This window comes from Schistocerca gregaria, chromosome X (assembly GCF_023897955.1).
Source record: "Schistocerca gregaria isolate iqSchGreg1 chromosome X, iqSchGreg1.2, whole genome shotgun sequence".
NCBI lineage: Eukaryota > Metazoa > Arthropoda > Insecta > Orthoptera > Acrididae > Schistocerca > Schistocerca gregaria.
This window is the reverse complement of record NC_064931.1, coordinates 117079953-117104984: the sequence shown is the minus strand read 5'-3', so window position 1 is coordinate 117104984 and position 25032 is coordinate 117079953. Positions and strand designations below refer to the sequence as shown.

At 44.6% G+C, this 25032-nt stretch overlaps 1 protein-coding gene across 6 annotated transcripts in view; it reads left to right on the top strand.

Moving 5' to 3' along the window:
- Positions 1-25032, top strand: part of LOC126297790 (zinc transporter foi) — a 176720-nt gene that overhangs the window by 43003 nt on the left and 108685 nt on the right. The gene's annotated exons all lie outside the window — the stretch shown is intronic.

The window sequence follows — 25032 nt, the reverse complement described above, 5'->3', positions numbered from 1 at the left end:
CATCGCAATGGTGGGAAAGCAAAATAAAGTAATGCTCAAACCCGGTAAAAACCCACTTGATGTGGATAGCTACATCTACATCTACATCTACATGACTACTCTGCAATTCATATTTAAGTGCTTGGCAGAGGGTTCATCGAACCACAATCATACTATCTCTCTACTATTCCACTCCCGAACAGCGAGCGGGAAAAACGAACACCTAAACCTTTCTGTTCGAGCTCTGTTTTCTCTTATTTTATTTTGATGATCATTCCTACCTATGTAGGTTGGGCTCAACAAGATATTTTCGCATTCGGAAGAGAAAGTTGGTGACTGAAATTTCGTAAAAAGGTCTCGCCGCGACGAAAAACGTCTATGCTGTAATGACTTCCATCCCAACTCGTGTATCATATCTGCCACACTCTCTCCCCTATAACGCGATAATACAAAACGAGCTGCCCTTCTTTGCACCCTCTCGATGTCCTCCGTCAATCCCACCTGGTAAGGATCCCACACCGCGCAGCAATATTCTAACAGAGGACGAACGAGTGTAGTGTAAGCTGTCTCTTTAGTGGACTTGTTGCATCTTCTAAGTGTCCTGCCAATGAAACGCAACCTTTGGCTCGCCTTCCCGACAATATTATCTATGTGGTCCTTCCAACTGAAGTTGTTCGTAATTTTAACACCCAGGTACTTAGTTGAATTGACAGCCTTGAGAATTGTACTATTTATCGAGTAATCGAATTCCAACAGATTTCTTTTGGAACTCATGTGGATCATCTCACACTTTTCGTTATTTAGCGTCAACTGCCACCTGACACACCATACAGCAATCTTTTCTAAATCGCTTTGCAGCTGATACTGGTCTTCGGATGACCTTACTAGACGGTAAATTACAGCATCATCTGCGAACAGTCTAAGAGAACTGCTCAGATTGTCACCCAGGTCATTTATATAGATCAGGAACAGTAGAGGTCCCAGGACGCTTCCCTGGGGAACACCTGATATCACTTCAGTTTTACTCGATGATTTGCCGTCTATTACTACGAACTGCGACCTTCCTGACAGGAAATCATGAATCCAGTCGCACAACTGAGACGATACCCCATAGCTCCGCAGCTTGATTAGAAGTCGCTTGTGAGGAACGGTGTCAAAAGCTTTCCGGAAATCTAGAAATACGGAATCAACTTGAGATCCCCTGTCGATAGCGGCCATTACTTCGTGCGAATATAGAGCTAGCTGCGTTGCACAAGAGCGATGTTTTCTGAAGCCATGCTGATTACGTGTCAATAGATCGTTCCCTTCGAGGTGATTCATAATGTTTGAATACAGTATATGTTCCAAAACCCTACTGCAAACCGACGTCAATGATATAGGTCTGTAGTTAAATGGATTACTCCTACTACCCTTCTTGAACACTGGTGCGACCTGCGCAATTTTCCAATCTGTAGGTACAGATCTATCGATGAGCGAGCGGTTGTATATGAGTGCTAAGTAGGGAGCTATAGTATCAGCGTAATCTGAAAGGAACCTAATTGGTATACAATCTGGACCTGAAGACTTGCCCGTATCAAGCGATTTGAGTTGCTTTGCAACACCTAAGGTATCTACTTCTAAGAAACTCATGCTAGCAGATGTTCGTGTTTCAAATTCTGGAATATTCCATTCGTCTTCCCTGGTGAAGGAATTTCGGAAAACTGCGTTCAATAACTCCGCTTTAGCGGCACAGTCGTCGATAACAGTACCATCGGCACTGCGCAGCGAAGGTATTGACTGCGTCTTGCCGCTTGTGTACTTTACATAAGACCAGAATTTCTTCGGATTTTCTACCAAATTTCGAGACAATGTTTCGTTGTGGAACCTATTAAAGGCATCTCGCATCGAAGTACGTGCCAGATTTCGCGCGTCTCTAAATTTTAGCCCATCTTCGGGATTTCGCGTTCTTCTGAACTTCGCATGCTTTTTCCGTTGCCTCTGCAACAGCGTTCGGACCTTTTTTGTGTACCACGGGGGGGATCCGTTCCATCTCTTACCAATTTATGAGGTATGAATCTCTCAATTGCTGTTGCTACTATATCTTTGAATTTGAGCCACATCTCGTCTACATTCGCATAGTCAGTTCGGAAGGAATGGAAATTGTCTTTTAGGAAGGCTTCTAGTGGCACTTTATCCGCTTTTTTAAATAAAATTATTTTGCGTTTGTTTCTGATGGATTTGGAAGAAATGGTATTGAGCCTAGCTACAATGACCTTGTGATCACTAATCCCTGTATCAGTCATGATGCTCTCTATCAGCTCTGGATTGTTTGTGGCCAAGAGGTCAAGTGTGTTTTCGCAACCATTTACAATTCGCGTGGGTTCGTGGACTAACTGCTCGAAATAATTTTCGGAGAATGCATTTAGGACAATCTCGGAAGACGTTTTCTGCCTACCACCGGTTTTGAACAAGTATTTTTGCCAACATACCGAGGGTAGGTTGAAGTCCCCTCCAACTATAACCGTATGAGTGGGGTATTTATTTGTTACGAGACTCAAACTTTCTCTGAACTGTTCCGCAACTGTATCATCGGAGTCTGGGGGTCGGTAGAAGGAGCCAATTATTAACTTAATTCGGCTGTTAAGTATAACCTCCACCCACACCAACTCGCACAGGGTATCTACTTCGACTTCACTACAAGATAAACCACTACTGACAGACACAAACACTCCACCACCAATTCTGCCTAATCTATCTTTCCTGAACACCGTCTGAGACTTCGTAAAAATTTCTGCAGAACTTATTTCAGGCTTTAGCCAGCTTTCTGTACCTATAACGATATCAGCTTCTGTGCTTTCTATTAGCGCTTGAAGCTCAGGGACTTTTCTAGCGCAACTACAACAATTTACAACTAAAATTCCGACTGTTCCGTGATCCAAGCACGTCCTGTAATTGCCAAGCACCCTTTGACATTGCAGCCCATCCCGCACTTTCCCGAGGCCTTCTAACCTAAAAAACCGCCCAGTCCACGCCACACAGCCTCCGCTACCCGTGTAGCCGCCAGCTGAGTGTAGTGAACTCCTGACCTATTCAGTGGAACCCGAAACCCCACCACCCTATGGCACAAGTCTAGGAATCTGCAGCCAATACGGTCGCAAAACCGTCTGAGCCTCTGATTCAGACCCTCCACCCGGCTCTGCACCAAAGGTCCGCAGTCGGTTCTGTCAACGATGCTGCAGATGGTGAGCTCTGCCTTCATCTCGTAAGCAAGACCGGCAGCCTTCACCAAATCAGATAACCGCTGGAATCCAGAGAGAATTTCCTCAGATCCAAAGCGACACACGTCATTAGTGCCGACATGTGCCACCACCTGCAGCTGGCTGCACCCTGTGCTCTTCATGGCATCCGGAAGGACCTTTTCCACATCAGGAATGACTCCTCCCGGAATGCACACGGAGTGCACACTGGATTTCTTGCCCTCCTTAGCCGCCGTATCCCTAAGGGGCCCCATTACACGCCTAATATTGGAGCTCCCAACTACCAGTAAGCCCACCCTCTGCGATTGCCCGGACCTTGAAGGCTGAGAATGATCCTCTGAAACAGGGCAGGTGGCTGCATCTGGCTCAGCCAGAGACAGTGCCTGAAACCGGTTTGTCAGACGCACCGGGGAGGCTTTCTGATCAGCCTCCGGGGACGCCTTTCGCTGCCTGCCACGCCTTGGAACGACCTCCCAATCAACCACAGGCGAGGGCTCAGCCCCACTGCGGGCAGCAACCGGGGCAACCACAGCGGCGGACCGATCTGGGGACAGACGGGACGAGGTTGACATCCCCGTGATACCCGAGTCCGGCTCCCCACACTGGTGCCCATTGGCAACAGCCTCAAGCTGCGCGACCGAAGTCAGTGCCGATTGCAGCTGTGACCGAAGGGATGCCAAGTCAGCCCTCATCTGAACACAGCAATCGCAGTCCCTGTCCATTCTAATCGGCCCATCATCCTCTCCAACATTCTGTGTAAGCTGCTAGAACATATGGTTTGTTGGCAGTTGTTGGATCCTGGAGTCATGTGGCCTACTGGCTCCATGCTAGGGCGGTTCCTATCAGGGTCATGCTACCACTGATAATCTTGTGTCCCTCGAGTCTGCCATCCGAACAGCTTTTTCCACACACCAACACTGTATTGCCGTCTTTTTTTTTTTATTTATGGAAAGCTTACTACATGACCTGGAGAAATCGTATCCTTGCCACTCCATATGAGTGGGGACTCCAGGGCCCGCTCTTGATTTTTATCCATAAATTTTCTGTCGCTACATACTTTCCATGTCCAGGTTGGTGTCTCCCATATTTTCCCCCATATCCAGGAGAATGTGGTCCCTCAGGGCTCTGTATTTAGTGTATCTCTATTTCTAGTGGCCACTAATGGTTTAGCAGCAGCTGTAGGGCCGTCCATTTCACCTTCTCTGTATGCAGAGGACAACTGCATTTTTTACTGCTGCTCCAGTACTGGTGTTGGTGAGCGGTGCCTACAGGTAACCATCCACAAGGCGCAGTCATGGGCTCTAGCCCACGACTTCCAGTTTTCAGCCGCAAAGTCGTGTCTCGTGCACTTCTGTGTGTGTTGTGCCATTCATCCGGAACCCGTACTTTACCTTAATGATGATCCACTCACTGTAGTGGAGACATATCAATTCTTAGGACTAGTTTTCGACACCTGATTGACTTGGCCTCATCACCTTTGTCAGCGTAAGAGGAAGTGCTGGCAGCACAACAGTGCCCTCTGCTGCCTGAGTAACACCATCTGGGATACAGATCGCTCTACATTGCTGCAGCTCTACAGAGCCCTTGTTCAATTCCACCTTGACTATAGGAGTCTGGTTTATGGTTCGGCGGCGCCCTCAGCATTGCGTTTACTCGACACACTGCACCACTGTGGCATTTGACTAGCAACAGGAGCTTTTAGGATGAGTCTGGTGACCATCGTCGTGGTGGAGGTCGGAGTCCCTCCATTGAAGGTTAGGTGTGTACAACTGCTCACCAGTTATGTTGCACACATTCGTAGTTCTCCTGCACATCTGAATTACTGTCTAGTTTTCCCAACCACTGTGGTTCATCTCCCGCATCGGCAGCCCGGGTCAGGGCTTAAGATTGCGGTTTGCATCTGATCGCTTCTGTCTGAACGGGAGTCTTTCCCTTTACCACCTCTGCTAAAGGTCCATTCACGTACACTTCCAGGGTGTAAACCTTGGTCAAAGCTTTGCCTGGACCTTTCACATGGCCCTAATGACTCAGTTACTCCCGCAGCTCTCGGCTGCCAATTCCTCTCGATTCTGACGTGTGCCAGGGCTCTGAAGTGGTTTACACCAACGTTTCGTTGTTGATAGTCACGTTGGCTTCGCCTACGTTTACAGAGGCCGTATTGAACAGCACTCCTGTCCTGATGGTTGCAGTGTTTCACTGCAGGGCTGGTGGCTATATCTCGTGCTCTTGAGCACATCCATTCGTGCCCTGGGGAGTCATTTATTCTGTGTACTGACTTCCCTGAGCAACCTACAAGCTATCGACCAGTGCTACCCTTGTCATCCTTTGGTAGTGATCATCCAGGAGTCCATTTATGCCCTGGAACGGTCCAGTACTTCAATGGCATTTGTGTAGACCCCAGGTCACTTCCCAATCGCAGGCAAGGAACTCACTGACAGGCTGGCCAAACAGGCTACACGGAAACTGCTTTTGGAGACCGGCATTCCAATAACTGACTGTATTTATTATTTTGCCACAAGGTTTTGGGAGACTCAATGGCATAGTCTAGTATGCACAACAAACTGCGTGCCATTAAAGATACTACGAATGTGTGGATGTCCTCCATGTGGGCTTTTCGCCGGAACTCTGTGGTTCTTTGCGGGCTCCGCATTAGCCATGCTTGGACGACCCACGGCTACCTCCTGCACCGGGAAGACCCACCTCAGTGTCAGTGTGGAGCCCAGTTGACAGTGGTCCATATTCTTTTGCGCTGTCCCAGTTTGGCTGCCCTGAAACATCATCTTCGGTTACTGGACTCGTTATGATTACTTTTAGCAGACAACACCTCATTGGTTGATTTGGTTGTATGCTTTATACATGAGGGTGGGTTTTATCATGATCTGTGTTTTAGTGCTTGTCCTTTGTCCCTTAGTGTCCTCCATCTTAGTGCTCTTAGAATGAATGTTTTAATGTGTTGCTGAGTGACTAGTTTATCCTTTTATTTTCGTGGTCAGCCTTCCATGGTAATCTGCTCTCCTATTTTACTCTCTTCTACCTCTTTCTTGGGTCTCTCTGTGTTTTTCTTGTCCTCTTTTGTTCCTTGTAGTGTTTGTTGCTCTTCTGTCATTCTTGTCGTTTTTCCTGCCTCTCAGTATTGTGCTGTATGTCTAGTTTGTTTTATTCTCTCCCTTGTTGAGTTGTTACAATAGGACAAAGGGACCGATGACCAAGCAGTTTGGTCCCTTTCCTCCCTTTTAAACAAACAAACCAACAAACCAAGCAACCAACCAACCAGGGCTGTTGGATGTTTCCCTAGCGTCTCGTGGGATCCTTGTGGAACAGTCTCACCAAACTGCTACTCTTGACGGAATGGATGTACCATCAGGTAATACCTACACCCACTCATCAAAGAGAGCTCAGTTGATCAGTCCTCCCAAGGGGAAGCCTCAGAATTATGGTAAAAGGGTGTTAGTGTGGTATAACAGTTTGATTGTAATCAAGGGAACGGGGGAAACTTTGAGAAGGTCTCTCCTTTCTATATTCACAAGGCATTGGAAGATTGCTGGGTCCCTGGAACACTACTTGTTGAAACTGCTACCAACAAGTATCTTAAGCATTTGGGATGTACGGCCTTAGCTGACTACCCAGTCGAGGCTGAGTTGCATAACACCCTTAACTTTAGTAAAGGCGTGGTTACCTGTTACGATATAATGGAATGGACACCACACAGTTACATGAAGAATGGAAAAATATGGGTGTCACAGAAGCACAGAAGTATGTGAAGAGACTCAGTGGCACATTGGAAAAAACCTGAAACATTTATTCTAATGTATAGTACTCCAGAATTATGTGAACATGTCCTTGCAGGCTATATCCTCCTTAAGGTTTTCCCATTTGTTCCTAACCCAGTATGATTCTTCAAATGTCAAAGATTTGGCCATTCCATTATGGGATATAATGGTGTGTGTGGTATTTCTGTGAATACCGATGCCTACACTGATCCAGACACTGTTGATGAACAGTTTGTTTTTCATTATGCTCGAGCCTATCTGGAGCCCGTCTCAGTGGCTAGAAAGTGTGATCATCTGGGTACTGAAAGAAGGTAGACACCACCTTGAGATGGACAGCTATCACGCAGTTAGCCTCACAAATATTTTCTGCAAATTGCTCAATCATATGGTGAATTGACTACGGTTCATACCTGTAGTCTTGGGGTCTTTTGGCTCTGTCCTAGGGAAGTTTTTGCCAAAGCCGTTCTGCTGTTGACAATTTGGTGTGCCTGGAGTTTGCTATTTGGTAAGCTTTTGCCCGGCACCAACATCTTAACACTATCTTATTTCACTTGTACAGGGCTTGCTACACCACATGGTGTCACCACATCCTCACTACCATCCATGAGTGGGGTCTCCAGGTCCAACTCCCGATTTTTGTGTGGGACTTTTTGTCTCACCATACGTTCCAGGTCAAATGTAGTGCTTGCCACAGTACTCACTTTTGTGACCCTACAAAACTCTGATGCTGTTATGTCTTGATTGTGGGAGCCTGGCACATAGCTCAGCATCACCTTCAGCATTGCAGATGCTGGACCCAATACACCATTGTGGGGTCTGACTTGTGACAGGTGCCTTCAGACTGGCCCTGTGAACAGTCTCCTCGCAGAGGCTGGTGTCCCTCCACTACAGATTAGGCGCCAAGAACTGCTGCTCAAGCATCCAAACAACAATATCATTTTTTGTGGTAGGAGATCCACCTCCCACAAAAAAACCAAGTACTGGAGTCACGATTGGAGTTTGCATACAGTGTCATACTTCCCTCATTGTCAAATCTTTGGGTCTGCCTCAATCTCACCTTTGCATGCATTGAAAGATTCAATAGACCCTATGGTTTCTGGATGTCCTTGACGCATTTCCAGACTCAGGTGTGGTATACACTGATGGTTCTTCGATCGATGGACGAACCAGTTTTGCCTACAGACATGCAAGATACAGTGAACTACACTTCCTGCCGAATTGATGCAGTGTATTCACTGCAGAATTGGTGACCATTGTTAGAGTTCTTAGCCATCCCTTGGCCACCTTTGTTCTTGTACTGGCAAGTTGTTCTTTAATCAACAGTGGCTCTTCTGAATAGTCTTCAGGCAGATGACCAGTGCTACCCTCGACACCCATCGGTTGTGACTATCCAGGATCTCGTGCATGACCTTCATCATGCTGGACAGTTGGTCATATTTGTATGGATCCCTGGTCAAATTGGGATCCCAGGGAATGAAAAAGCTGACTGGTTGGCCAAGTTGGCTGCCAGGATTCCAACTTTGGAGATGGGGTACCAGAACCAGACTTTCGGTCAACTCTACACAGACAGTTAGTTGTTTGCGTCCTGTGTGTGTGTATTGGTGTGCCGTGGTTTTGCCGAATAAACTGTGAACCATAAAGAAGACCATGACCATGTGGCAGTCTTCCCTTAATGCTTCTCAAAGAGAATCTGTCCTCTGTTGGCTTCACATTGGCCACACTTGGCTGACTAATGGCCACATTCTCCAACGTGAGGATCCACTCCAATGTCAATGTGGTGCCCCTCTCACAGAGGCCCACATTCTACTGGACTGCCATAATTTGGCAAGCTTGCAGTGAAACCTTAAACTTGCTGACATGCCACCTGTGGTGCTAGCAGACAATGCCAAAGCAGTTGATTTCGTGTTTACATTTTACTGGAGAGTAGCTTTTACTCCTCTCCATGACATAGAGCACATTAGCATTGTCGGCTGCTTGAGGCATTGGGCTCCGACCAGAGCTGCCCTTGCTTAGTGGTCCAGTTTGGCTCCTGCCCGTCCCCCCTTTTTCATTCTTCTTTTTCTTTTACATCTGCCATTGGTTGACTGACTTGTTATCATTGTTCTCTTTCCAGGGATTTTATCTTGTCTGTGTAGATAGTTTTCTTGTCATAATGAAATATGTGGAAGCACCAGTTGGATTCAGAGGGAGTATCTCTTGTCGCATGACATGTCCTTGGGGTCTCAAGCTGCTTTCTGGGTGGGGCAACTTTCCCACCTTCACCCTTTTACCCCTCTCTCACTTCTATTTGCTTCTATCTCTTGGCTTTCTCAATTGTTGGATACAGTTGAGTCCATTGGGATTTGTCTTTTGCATACTTCCCCTCTGGGAACTATTCCCAGCTTGACACACAAAGGATTAAGGGAATGATGACTTTATAGTTTGTCCCATTAACCCCATCATTCACTCCATCCTTCCGTCATTTACACAAATCTCCACACGGCTCCCGACCCTATTCCCTGTAATGGTGGATGGGGTACAGTATTCGCTGCTTGCAAGCCTGCACTCGTCATCTGCTCACAGAGCACGTGAAGGTTGCTGTACAGTCTACAAAGAGAACATGAGGATAGTTATCAAATGCAGCGATAAAGTGCTTAATGTGCTGGGAAGTCAGAGGTTCAATTCCCCACCTAGCCATCGTGATTTAAGAGTTTCCATGGTTTCCATAAACCATGTGAGGAACATACCTGGATGGTTCCCTCAATGAAGCCATGGCCAGTTTCCTTCTGTATTTGTGTGTTTGTGCTCAACCTGAATTAATGCATCAGCTTTAACCCATTACTTGGCACACATAATTATTTTGAGAAATAAATTGTTTCAGCTTTTTTTTGTTAAGTGGGCTATACTGAATGTAATGGAGTATTTGTGTAAGTTCATTTGTTTTAAGTTTACAAATTACAGGATGTTACTCATAAGCAACTGAGTGCCTAAAATATTACTTCATTTTTACGTAAATCTGTGTAAAAGTACCTGTTCTCATAAAATTGAGCTGGCAAAACTTGTAGGAAAGTCTTGTCTCATATGTTATATAATAAAAGTATGTGCAATCCAGCAGTTCACAATTCTTCAGGGATCCACTGTATATGTGTCATTTGATGATAAAATACCATGCTACAAAGATAAGCACACTCAACCCTCTGTAGCCAGTGAATGATAAGAGGAACACTACCATTTTTACACATTAGTCTTTTGGTTATTGTACAATGGATACTAGAAATCAATATTGTGTGAGATCAAGATTGTCAATTCAAGGGTTAAGTACCTCAACATCAACAGAATGGTCAACTGTAAAACTAACATTCTCATATATGTATCTACTCATTCCAATCAAGCTGCCCAGAAGTACAATGTCAAAACCAAATGTTTTAAACTGTGTTTGTAATTATAAAATGTGAAAGAAGTGTGCAGTGTGTCTATTTTACAAATACAAATTTTTATAGGGATTGGCAGTTTTTAGAGATTCTTCACATCAGGCATCAGATCGGTCGGGGCTCAGTAAAGCAACAGCCACTGGCCCTATCATGTTTGAAGCGAGTGAGAACATACATCTGTTTTCTATCCATTTCTGATACCAAACCATTAACAGAGCAAGAGTCATCGTAAGGTGCACACTGAATACATCCCAATAGCAAAAACCAGACAATCCGGACCAAAAGGATGGTCATTGTATGATAAGATACTAAGCACTTCATACAGTATGGAACAAGTTATTAATGGCTGCCCGGCCAGTCTGTATCCGTGCAATTAGTGCAGCCCACAAGACACACCTGTTCCACCTGTTGCAGCCAGAGGCAGCAGCTGTTGTGCAGCATCTTTTGAGTCACTGGTGATAGTAGCTGTAGTTGGGGATGCTAAATCCCTAAAATTGGCATGTCGGACTGATAATGACCATGTTTGTGCCACTGCTGGCGTGGAAGAGTGAGAGGTATAGTTAAGCTCCCTGCCAAGTGATCGAAGCAGCATGGCCTCATCTAGACTGGCCATCTTAGATGGCCCAACTTGGTACTGCTGGGATACTGGAGTTGGCAGTGTGTCGAAGGTGGAATGCTGCACCAGTACGTCTGATGCTACAAGAGGCTTGGGCAGTGGGAATGGCTTGAATGTCCATGTGCTCACATGCACTAACACACTCATCTGCATGCTTCTGAGTGGGTGACTCAGTGTTACAGCTAGGAGCACTGAATGTGGTTGTTAGGGTGTCATATCCCTGGGTTGGAGGCAGCAGTGCAGGCCGGGTCACTGATTACAACTGCTGTTGTGGTTGGAGATAGTTTTGGTTGCAGCTAATAAGCTGAGTGTCTGTAGAAGGGTAAACTCATTTGATAGTCACAGGATATCTGTGGAACACCTATACATGTCAAAAAGGAACAAAGACAGGAAACTGCCAGCAAAAAAGCACCTACAAACCTTATAATAAAGTCCCAGATACTGAAATGAAAATAATATCAAACCAAACTAAATATAAACTAACTTAGCGACTGAAACGTGTGCTTAAAAGTGCTGCTATTAATGAGGTGGGATGGGATGAAAGTAACTGGCTACCTAATTTCACTCATCCTTAACTGCTTTCCTTCCATCTATTATCCATTACAAGGCATTCAGAAATATATAATCAAAAACACACACGCGTACACACATACTACTGGAAACAAAAGAAACATTAGACTCACAAATGTAGCAGCAACACTTTGACTACTTCTTCAAACCCACATGGTGGGGTTCCCTAACTCTTCAACAGTATTCAAGAATTAGTCATAAGCGAGTCTTGCAAAAACTTTTCTTCGTATATGTCTGCATCTTCAGAGATTCATTCCTCTGTAAAGTAGTCAGAGTGTGAGTTTTCTATGTATTTAATTTGATGTATTCAGTCCTCGCCATGTTGCTATTCCCGGTATTCATGTCTGATCAACGTCAATGTGTCCAGATACACAAGGAACAAGTAAGGCATTAATCTTCTTCCATTAAATCAGACTATCAGAGTGTGGAAACAGAGGACCAAAATGTCCCATCAGAGTCATGTATGTATGTATGTGTGTATGTATGTATGTATCCATATTTTATACATAAAAGGATGAGAAATGGGGACATGAATTGATTGTGATCAGGTCATTGCAGTCTACTCGTAGTTAAACATTCAACACATGAAGAAATGCAAATAATATGTGACTCACTGATGTTTTGGTCCGGGATAGGACAAGTAGCCATGACACCAAACAGCCACATTCTCTGTGGCTTACGACGATCCCTTAGTTCCACCTGTGCACTGACTGACTAACTGTGTGCACCCATACATGGATTCCTTAAGTGGTGGGCTTGTAATTAGGCTGGGCACATAGCATGGGGCGCAGGAGGCCTAGCAGACTTCAATGCTTGCACCATGCAGATTTTAGCTGGACGCTGGACTGGCCACACTGACTGGAGATGGACCACAATGTAGCAAAAAAGCTGTGGTGTGCTTTCTCAGTCATTGTCACCAAAAGGGCCTTAAACATTTAAGCTTTAAATGTTCTGACCATCCACTTGGCCTATACGTCAATGGGTGAGTGGAAGGGGGGTGGTGGCCAAGTTCTTCAGTGCTGTTGCAGTGACAAAAGGCCTTGAAATACAGTGATGTGACTGGAGGACCATAGTTAGAGACAAGCGTGTGCGGTGCTCCTCCAATTGTGAGGACTGTCGAGAGGGGAGGAATCACTAATGACATCAGTGCTAAAAGGAAAAGTTTGAAAGAGCATCCACCACCAGCCCCTTTCAAGTGGCTGTTGAAAATAGCTTATGTTGTCAATTGGACAAGTGCAAATTTCTCTTCCCCAGCATTAAATACCTGGATCACATCTTCAGTAGCAAAGGTACTGTGTGCCCAGCCTTTAGGCCCGCTATGTAGTCTGTGTCTGGGAGCACACATTTGGTCGGTTCCCAGATGAACCAAAAGGTCATCATAGGCCACAGAGAATGTCAGCTGTTTGATCTGCAGCCAACCCTGTAAAGACCAAGCAAAATCAATGTGTACACTCTCCCATGTATGGACTGGGCTTGGCTGTCAAGAAAGAGATGCTGGGGTTTCCTGATACAGGGAGCAGACGCAACAGGAGTACCCCACATGTTCAGTTTCAGCATGAACACTCAGTCATTACACATGGCACCATGCTAAAGCCTTCACGGGCATCATTTTCCAGTGTGAGGCGTGAAGGAACTGAATGATGTGGGGGCACAATAACGACTCTGCACTCAGAGTGATCAGTGATCAAGGATAAGATAATGTTTGTGATGTTGAGTCTGTGTTGCATCGCAAAATAGTTAAGATATGGTGGTTTGCTAAGTTCTCTGGCCACATTAAGTGCACTGCTGATGATACTTCATGCAGAAGTGAGTCATGGGCCAATCTGTGGCAGGTTGTTGGCAGGAATTTGTTCAGTGTATCTTGCAGGTGCTGACTGAGTGCAAAACCTACCGTTTCCTGGTGATGGAACTCTTGTGTCGATGTCTGTGGGAAGGAAGGATGTGAAGTGTCTGTGTTGGCATGTGGACAAAACTGTTTTTCATGGTTATACCCATTCAGAAACAATACTTACCACTGCAGCTGCGGCATTGTCTCTTCTGGCAGCTTAGAATGATGTTTGTGATGGGTTAACAGGTAGAATTGGTTCTCATACAGATACACATGAAACGTCTTTATGTGGTAAATTATTGCTAAAGCCGCCTCTTCAACTTGCGAATAGGTTGGTTGCACAACTGTTAATGTTTTGGAGGCATGAACGATTGGCTCTTCAGAGCTGTCCAACAATTTGTGTGACAAAATTACTGCAATCCCTTACTGGGACACATCCATTGTGAGTGTCAACTGCAGTTCTAGTGTATATGCCACTAGGCATTGCATTGTTTTGAGACAGTCCTTAAGTTGTTGAAAAGCCTATTGTCAAACTTCAGGTCATATTACCGGTACTGGGGGCAAATGATTCGCAAAGTGCACAGTAAGATAAGTCCTTGTCACCTTTTTTCTATACTGTTTTAATACACTTCTGATACAAAAGTGTTTACTGTAAACAGAGCAACAATTGTAATCTGTGCACCAAATATATCCCAATAGCAAAAACCAGACAGTCCAGAACAAAAGCAGTGTCACTGTATCCATAGCAATATGATGAAAACACTAAGCACTTTATTCAGCACGGTACAAGTGATTGCTGGCTTCCCAGCTGGCCTATATCCATGCAAGTGGCATGGCCTGCATGGTACGCCTGTTCTGCCCCATGCGGCCAGAGGCGGTGGCTGTCTTAGTAGCTAGGTGCAGCACCTCAGAGTCACTACTGATATCCGCTGTAGGTGGGAATACTAAATTCAGGAAACCAGGCAACAATGCTCCTCAGAAGTAAAACATCTGGTGAATACTGAGCGAATTGTATAACACCGTGAGTTACCTATAAGTGTGCTGTAATGTATAGAGAGAAGAAATGTGTGTTACGTAGAGCTCTCCAAACTGGAGTAAAAGGGTGTGCCTGTTCTTTGTCTTCATTGTGTTGTTGTATTCACCAGATTCCCTGAAAATGCTGAGACACGTTATGTCTTCTTTAAATTACATCTTCATACTAAGAACTCAAAGTGGTATTGCAAATGTCAGAGCTTTGATCACAGTGCATGAGCCATTTACACAAAATGTTGCATAAATGCTTGTGCCTATTATGACTTACTCATCTTTGGACAAGCACACTTGTGTGGGTGTATGCTAGAGAGAGAGAGAGAGAGAGAGAGAGAGAGAGAGAGAGAGAGAGAGAAAGAGAGTGGGAGGGGGGGGATGTGTTATGTAGATAAACTGTAGCTTCAGCATTTGGTCCCCCCCCTTCCGGGTCTCATCACTCTTTGATGAGTACGTGCTAGTCTACCATGGGGCCCCAGCTACTTCCCTTTCTGCTGCATGTCTATTGTCTTGCTATTCTTTGTCTTCCCTTGGGGACCAGGAAACCGAAGTTCCTTGTAAAACTGTGTATTGATTTGTCCTGCCCACCCATCTTTTTTTCCCTGTCCTTCCTTTTATTATTTTTCTTCTGATTTGGCATTTGAGGTGTCTCTTTTTTTCCTTTCCTCCTTCTTCCTCCCTGTGCATTTCTGAAGGCCAGCAGGTTTGACGCGTAAAAGGTGACTGGGTAACATGTAATTCCTTGCCCTGGCTTGCCTGTACTTACCCCTGCTGAAGACCAGGCCCAGAGAGGAGCGATTGCCTAAGCTGGTACCTTCCTCTATGCCAATTGGTCCCTCTGTATGGATTCTGGGAGGTGTGATATGAGGTGTGGACAATCACCTGAGGCGGGTGAGGTCTCGGGTCTCCCCCATGATGGGGTCCCCCAGCAGGAAGAAGTGTGCCACTGGAGACGACGGCAATTGTGGGGAATTTCTCTGTGATGAGTTCCTCATATCAAAAACATAAATGGGTTGAGATGAAAGAATCGATGCCTCTCCCGGCTGCACCTCGATACCTCCTGGTGTCCCGCATATTAGATCGTAAAAATTCCATTTTTTTTTTTTATTAAGAAGGTACTAGATGCCATTGCCATTCCTGTGAAGTCCTGTTCTCAATTGTGCAATGGGACCATTGTTTTGGAGACAGAGAGGCCTTTTCAGGCACAGAAACTGCTTAATGCAACACTTTTCCACGTCTAATAAATCTTGTGAAAATGCAGCCAAATGCGTAACCTGTGGTAGGGTCACTCATGAGAGTCTGCCTCTTTTCCTTCACTGTATCAACTGCCAGGGTGACCATGCTGCTTCCTCCGCTGACTGCCCAGTCTACTTCAATGAGAGAACCATTCAGGTGGTCTGGGTGAAGGAAGAGGTTCCTACTCACATTGCTCGGAAAATATTGGCTAGCTGCAAACCTTGTATACCACCCTCTGGCAATTATAGTACAGTTCTTGCTAGACCCGGACGTAAGGACGACATGGCTACACAGACTTGCAACTTCCAGTTTAGTGCCACAGTTGTGAAATCGTGCCGCTCCAAGGTCACACCCTCATCTTCAACTTCTACAGGTGCACAACATACCAACAAACCTTCACCTGCAACAGCAAAACTGTATGCCTTGCAAACCAAAGCACGGAAATTCGAAAAGGAGCACTCCCATGATGGCTTTCTGTGTACATGTAGCCATCCAACATATGGGTATGCACCTGACAAATGAATGTTCTAAGCAGTCAGAGAAACACAAATTATCTGCCCCTTCTCCCCTTTGGTGTTTTACAACAGTGTCACCAAGTGATACCCCCACCCAGCCAACCCTTGTTTCACTGGGACACATCACCAACAGCCAGTCTGCTGGCCAACCGAAGGTGAATACCATCACCTCTGTCAAACTAATGGATGAGGATCCTCCAGTCTCTGAACCTGGTCATTGTGCAGATTTGAATTCTGGCTCTCAGCAACCACCACAGTGACTGCCTCCTTATTTCATCCATCTTCTGTCTATCATCAGGTATGGTTATTCTCCAATGGAACATTTGTGGCATCAGATCCAATTTGGTTAAATTACAGTTCTTCTTGCAATACTACTATCCAGCTGTTTTCTGCTTTCAGGAATCAAAATCACATCCTCAGGATCACTTCGACCTCACACACTTTACTTCAGTCTCTTTTGACCTCCCCCCTGAGGCGGGGACTCCTTCTCATGGGGGAGTCATGTTGTTCATTTGATGCAACGTCTGTTGTCACATCATTTCCTTGCACACCCAGCTTCAAGCTGTTGGTTTCTGCCTTTCCCTTACCAGTTCCAGCAGCGTCCACTTACCCTCATCTTCTACTGTCATGAGGGCAGACATTTTGCAACTTAATGCTCAACTTTCTCCTCCTTGTTTGCTGCTCGACGACTTCAATGCCCACCATCCTCTTTGGGGTTCTCCACACCCCTGTCTGAGAGGCTCTCTCCTAGCAGATATCTTCAGTCAGCTCAGTCTAATCTGTTTGAACATGGGTGCACCCACATTTCTTTCTGGTTTAATGCACTCCTTTTCCCACTTGGAGCTTTAGATCTGTATTGCTCAGTTTGCTAGTTGTCTCGAGTGGTCCGTTGTCTCTGACATACACTTTCAAGTGAGCATTTCCCGTGTCATTCGTTTGCTAACGCCTGCCCCATCTGTGCGTCCAATCAACTGGCAGCTTTCCAACGCTGACTGGCAGCTTTCCAATGCCGACTGGCAGCTCTAAGCCTCACTGACCACTTTTGTTGAACACCATTTCCCCTGCATTGATGACCAGGCAGAATACCTTACAAACTACAACAGAGTCCCAGTATTCCGAACATTCGGTTATTCCGAACATTCGGTTATTCCGAACATTCGGTTATTCCGAACATTCGGTTATTCCGAACATTCGGTTATTCCGAACATTCGGTTATTCCGAACATTCGGTTATTCCGAACATTCGGTTATTCCGAACATTCGGTTATTCCGAACATTCGGTTATTCCGAACATTCGGTTATTCCGAACATTCGGTTATTCCGAACATTCGGTTATTCCGAACATTCGGTTATTCCGAACATTCGGTTATTCCGAACATTCGGTTATTCCGAACATTCGGTTATTCCGAACATTCGGTTATTCCGAACATTCGGTTATTCCGAACATTCGGTTATTCCGAACATTCGGTTATTCCGAACATTCGGTTATTCCGAACATTCGGTTATTCCGAACATTCGGTTATTCCGAACATTCGGTTATTCCGAACATTCGGTTATTCCGAACATTCGGTTATTCCGAACATTCGGTTATTCCGAACATTCGGTTATTCCGAACATTCGGTTATTCCGAACATTCGGTTATTCCGAACATTCGGTTATTCCGAACATTCGGTTATTCCGAACATTCGGTTATTCCGAACATTCGGTTATTCCGAACATTCGGTTATTCCGAACATTCGGTTATTCCGAACATTCGGTTATTCCGAACATTCGGTTATTCCGAACATTCGGTTATTCCGAACATTCGGTTATTCCGAACATTCGGTTATTCCGAACATTCGGTTATTCCGAACATTCGGTTATTCCGAACATTCGGTTATTCCGAACATTCGGTTATTCCGAACATTCGGTTATTCCGAACATTCGGTTATTCCGAACATTCGGTTATTCCGAACATGAAAAGTGTTAGTCTAAGTATGGAAAACTTTGAGGGAAACTGCTGTACATACACACTATTTTAATTTACACAGTACAGTAAACATGTATTACAAAAATTGGGAAGAAAACATTAGGTTTAAACAATGCGTAACAATGAAGGAACAGCTGTCAAACTTACAGCGGACATTTTATCCCTACTTTTTAGATAACAAAAACTCAGTCATTGTTTTTTGGCATAATGAAGACAGCCTTTTATATGACACATAGTTGCACCATTGTCTCGTAAACATCAAATCAGCAGGTGTAGCAGTGGGCTGTTGCTCCCAGTAACATAACACAAGGTCTAGGACTTCTGCTGTGTCACTGTGTGGCACCAGCTCTCCTTTGTCGCTTTCAGGCTCATTGTCACTTCCGTCACAACAGTCCACTTCTTCCTGGTCTTGAGTCACAGCAGCAACTAAATCAGTGTTAGTAAGGTTCTCCACACATGCCGCATCTACTGCCATCCACTCATCTACATCTCCTTTACTACCTTCTTTGCATCCAGGGATTGTCTGTATTATTTGTAGTAGATTTTCCTCTTCATTTTCAACTAGGTTGTCCTGAAATTCAAGAGATATCTACAGTTTTCTCCACAATTTTCTCAGCATATGTTCTGAAATATTCTGCCATGCCTCAGTGGCCCAATAAACAACATCCTTCACATTGGTCTTTTTCATTTTGTCCACTAAAGGAATGCTATCATCTTGGATCAGCATGATTAAAAATTGTTTTCTGTAAATCAGTTTTAATGTTCACAGTATGCCCTGGTCCATCGGCTGTAGAAGTGGTGTAACATTCGGCAGCAAAAACTTCGCCACAATTTCTCCATCACATAATTCCTCAGTGCTTGGGTGAAATGGCGTGTTATCAATCAAAAGGATTGCACGGGGGGAGAAATGATTTTCCTTAACTGTTGAACAGTGGGAACAAACTGGCTGTGAAACCATTCTTTGAATAGCTTACCGTCCATACTTGCTTTTTTCTGGTTGCGATAATATATGGGCAGGGACTTAAGTCACATAATCTTTGAACATTTTAAAACCAGGAGCATGGTCTTCTGCTTTTGATGCCAGGCTTTTTGTTGGTAGTGCCCTAAAATTAAGGCCAATCTCATCAGCATTATAAATTTGTTGGGGAGAATACTTTCCCTCTCTCATTATTTTTTCAAACTCGCCCAAGTATTCCTTCACTGCATCACAGTCAGAAGAAAGCTTCTCTCCAGTAATTGTTAACTGACGGATTCCATGACGTTTTTTGATTTATGTCCAACCAACTCGTACTAGCACTAAAAGGCTCATCACCATTCATTAACTTGTTCAGGTAAACAGCCTTCTCCTGAACCAGTGCTCCTCTCGAAGGAGTTCCCCTTTCTCTTTCCTGTGTAAAACAAAGAAAAGGAGCTTCATCCACTTTATCGTACTGGGACTGTTTCAAAGTCTGCTGAATTTTGCATGTTTTTTGTGAAGACGTTGCGCAGGACTGTTCAAGTTTCACCAGGTTCTTCTTCCAGTCACAAATGGTTGCATTACCAACACTCAGTTCTGTTGCCAGTTTAGATACATTCTTACCATTGTCTATCCACTTCAAAGCTTTCAGTTTTTCTTTGAGAGTGACGTTGTATGTTTCCGTTTACTCATGACGAAAATATGTACACCACTACACCTGAACGAATACAATACAACTGTTACGGCTGCCAGTGATCAATAACTAACATAACCAAGCGTTTTGTGAGCCAACTGGCAGTGCACTGACATCAGACACTACAAAGGTCTCATCAATGCACAACGACAAGGGCAAGGAGTGAGAGTGAACCATTGTTCCCATTTGTTACCATGGTGTACCTGCTTATCTGCTTGGTATACTTCATTCTAGAAACTCGTCACCATAATTCCAGCTAATCCGAACAAATTGGTAATCCAAACACGGTCCGGTCCCAATTAGTTCGGATTAACGGGACTCAACTGTATATGTTTACTGCCACGAAATGTTCGTGCCGTGCACCTCTTCCTCGCTGCAATTTTCATCCATCCCCTGGTGGACTGAAGCATGCTGTGACGCAATCTGCGTGCGGAGATGAGCTATCTGTGTTTTTAAATGCCATCTCACAATGGTGAACTGTATCCATTATAAACAGATATGTGGGCAGTGTAGCCATATTTTTAGGGATATCAAGAAAGCTAGTTGGCTTTCTTTCCAAAGCTCTTTTAAGTTTTACTCCCTCTTCTGTTGTTTGAAGTAATCTCAGTTGGTTTTTGTGAGCTACAGTTCATTCCCCGGTTCAGGACCATAGCGAACGTCATTGTAGACATTGATATTTCCAACACCTTGGGCTGATATTTTGCAGACATTTAGAGATCCACCCACTACCATCGTGCTTTCCTCCCTCTGAAACAGGTGGCAGAGACAAAGGCAATATCTTTGTCCTCCCAGAATCATGAATGTTACAATACTGCTTTTATTATGAGGGAGCTTAAACATACTGTTCACACTCTGATGGTGCAACACCGGTTTCCTGACGGCCTACACTTTCTCCTCTATACATAAATCACATTTGGACAGATAGCACATTTCACAGTCACTGGCATGAGGCCATTGTCATTCCCATACCTAAGCCTGGTAAGGACAAACACCTTCCTTCCAGCTACTGCCCAGTTTCCCTCACCAGTAGCGTCTGTAAGGTAATGGAACGTATGATTAATGATCGGGTGGTGTGCTGTCTCGAGTCTCAGAATCTCCTCACTAATGCCCAACTTGGATTCCAGAGGCACCACTCTGCAATTGATCATCTCATCACCTTGTCAACTTATATTATGAACAATTTTTTGTAAAAGTGCCAAACTTTGGCTGTGTTTTTGATTTGGAAGAGGCGTATGACACCTTCTGGAGGACGGGTATCCTCCATATTAAGTATGAGTGGAGCCTCTGAGGTCACCTTCCCCTTTTTATCAAGTAGTTTTTAAATGATTGTTTTAAGGTATGTATGGACTCGGCTCTGTCAGACACTTTTATTGAAGAGGACGTGGTGCCTCAGGATTTTGTGCTCAGGATCTTCTTATTTGCCATAGCTGTTAACCCTATAACGCATTGTGTCCCGCCAGGTACCTCAGGCTCTCTTTTCTCTGATAACTTTGCAGTCTGTTGCTGCCCTCAGTGCACCTGTCTACTTCATTGACGTCTTTAGTGATGTCTTGAACATCCTTACTCGTGAAGCATCAACAATGGCTTCTGCTGACAAGACTGTCTGTATGAACTTGGTCACACATGGAGTTTCTTCCCACGTCCCTACATCTTGGCCTATTCTTTCTCCCATTTGTTGACACAACAAAATTCTTGGGACTCACGTTTGATAGGAAAATGTTGGTCTTCCCACATCTCATACCTGGCGTCTCATTGCACTTGCTCCCTCAATGCGGTACCTAATGGGGACCAGATAGGACCGTCGTCCTCTGTTTATACAGGTCCCTTGTCCATTCGGAACTGGATTATAGATGTCATTACAGAAGCCGTCTGTCTTCTATGCCTGGTCTCCCATCCGATGGTCCCTGTTTTGATGATTCCCTTGACTGCCGGTATGGGCTGTGCCCATCTTTTCCTGAGGCCTCCCGGTGTTTGCTTTTGTTTAGTGCTTCGACAGCTTTGCTTCGCGCTCCCTGCCATGTTCCCATCGGTGTGAGCTCTTTACTGCCCTGTCTTCGTGCCAGGGCTATGTGTTCATTTCAGGCTCCATTTGTTTCCTAAAAACACTGCTCCTGGCATGGATTATCACCTTGATTTTCTCGCACTTCACGCAGAGCCTGGGGGGACAGTGTCTTTGTCTACACCAACAGTTCCAAGACCAACCACAGTTCCAAGATGGTATGGGGTGTGGCTTTGTAGTTGGTGATGATCCTTTTCAATATTCGCTTCTTGATCAGTGCTTGATTTTTATTGCAGAGCTCTATGTCCTTTATCAGTCCACCCAGTACATCTGGCAATACAGGCTTCAAAATTGTCATCTGCTTAGATTCTCTCAGTGGTTCAGAGCCTTCGCGCAGTGCACTCAGTCCACCCTTTTGTACAACAGTTCCAGGAATGCCTCCACTCGCTTACTGTGGGGGAGCCAGTGTGTTGTTCCTGTGTGTTCCTGGTCATGTCAGTGTGCCAGGGAACTGGGCTACTGATGCTGCTGCAAAGGCTGCAACTCTCATCCATCAGCCTATTAGTCATACTGTCCCCTTAGATGATCTTCTTGTTGCTGTCTGTTGGCATTTAGCATCACTTTGGAGTGAGCAATGGTCTTCCCTCCATGGGAATAAATTCGGAGACATTAAACATCTCCCAGGAGTGTGATCAATTTCCTCAAGGCACTCACGTTGTGAGGATGTCATTGTCATTTTAGCCTGGTTGCTTATAGGACACTGTCATTTTAGTCACTGCCATTTATTAAGTGGTGACTGTGCCCTACTCTGTGCCTACTGCTCTACCCTTGACGATGCGACACTTTCTGATCTGGTGCCCATTTTTTAACTGTTTAACTTTACATCTATGTTTGCCATCTACTTTGTCAGATGTTTTTGAATGGATTACACGTGTTCTGTCGATCGCGTGGTCTTGTTTGTTGCAGAGGCATGGTGAAGCAAATTTGATCCTCCCTGTGGAGACCTCCCCCATCTCAGAGATGATTTGAGAAATTTTCCCTGGGGAAGTCCTTGTCCTTAGCTGCTTCTCTTTTAAAGTTGCTTGGTTGGAATTTTTGCCTTTTTCACCTCAGGTTTTTTATTTAGTACTTGTTTTTTCTTATGTTATGATATGGATACTTATGACTTTAGCAGTTTTGCACCATAAAGCACAAAAAAATCAGTATTTGATTGAATGTATAGATAAAACATTTTAAACTGATGATACCATGCTAAGTGGATATAGCCTACACAGAAATGACTACCTCAGTAGAGAAGGGCTCAAGGTGGAATGGTAGGCTCTGTAAGGAGTGGTAGGTTCTGTTCTCACTCCTCAAATCTTCCTGTTAACACCAACTTATTAATGTAACTGCTTTCTCAGCCCACAGGCATAACATGGTACTCAGTTTGTCCTTACAACCCCACCTCACTGGCCCTAGCTAGACCAGGCTGTCTCAGAGGTTAAAATACTACTGGCACTGCCCTCCCCCCCCCCCCCCCCCCCCGCCCACTCCCCTCCCCCCTCTCCTTTCCTCCATCCATGGGCGAAAAAAAAGTTCTTTGTATTGATTGACATGTCTGCTGTCGCCTGTTCCAGCATTCAGTGTTGTTCAGGTGCTCTTATTGTTGGGATACTTACTTGTCCTTGACACAGGACAGGGTACACTCTTCTCTGCCTCTGAGTTCTTGTAATGCCCTTCTGCATTACCATACATTGCTTAGTGACAAGTCACCATTGATTTGCAATGCAGTGACAATTTCCCCATTGAAATGGGAAGCTGAGTGGGACAAATTGCAATTGCATTGTGGACAATCAGTTGACCTGATGACACCATACAGCAAAGTGAAGGTGGCATTATGAATATGACCCACCTTGGCACTGACATTTCCTGGCCCCCTACAGGAAGAGTAGTGCCACTTTTGGGAGACATGCTATACTGTGCAGATTAAAGTGCAGAATATTCTTGCAGCCTTTCAAGGCAAGGTCAAAATACTGACATATTGTTAATGAGAACTACAATTTGTGGACTTCGCTAAATATCCCGCCACAGAAGGGTAAAGCTGCAACCAAAGTAAATCAAAGACCAAGAAAGTAGAACAAAAAACACAAGATCTGAAAATGCAGACAATATTCAGTGTAGGTTATGGAAATGTTGATGTACAGACATTAGTAACAGTGGGTTGTGCTCACTCCTTCCTCTCTTGTTGCAGGGTCAGTGCCATGAGAATGAGAAAAAGGGAAGGATAAATGTATCTGGAAGATGACACTCATGCTTAAACAAAATCTGAATGGTTACAGGATTCTTATGGATGAGTGTAATATCTTGTTACAAGAAAAACCTGTCTATACATGTATGCAAGAGAATGTTTTAAAGCCCTCAGACTTGATCACATTAAGAGACTAAGAGCACTGTGTAAGGATGGAGAGCTGGAATTGTGTTTATTCTAACACTTGCAACAACAGTGTGCTGTGTCTTTGTACCCCTTCACAAACATATTGACTGTCCAGTCCTTACAGATTTTGCTCAAGAAGTCCTACAAAATTTCTTCCTTTGATGAAGCCAATAGGGAGTATGTGCTATGGGGCTGCTCCAGTGTCAAGTCACTTGAGCATTTGTTTCTATCAGAAAACTTGGAATTTCCTAAATGTAAGTAAAATGACATGTTGTAGTGCTATAACAGGGAAGATTTCTGCCACTGACCTCTCAATATGCTCTCCAATACCTAAAGGTGATGCTTTTAAGAGAAGTGACGAATGAGGTAAATTATAGAAATCACTTTCTATATTAACCCATTTACCAGAGAGAGTGGTATCTAAACGACAACCACTAAAATAGATGCTCAGTAAGGCTAAATGAATGCTGACAACCAGCTAGCTGTGATGGAACACTGTTACAGCACACTGAAATGTGGGGACCACATGGCTGAGGCTATACACATAGACACTAATACAACATAACAAGATCTGATGGCCATTTTAGCAGACAGCCAACTTTTTGGTGGAACACATATTGTCAAATTGCATTTAGAGATAGCCAAGCATCCTTGTGAGGATTAGGATTTAATCTGTCTGCTGGAAACCTAGTAGCGTTTCAGGTAGCAACTCCCTAAGTTAATATTTTCAAGGAGTGGAAGACGAGCTTGTGGACCAAGTTCCTGTGATGAATAAATAGTTTAGTTTCATCAGTCTGCATACGGAAATGTACAAAGA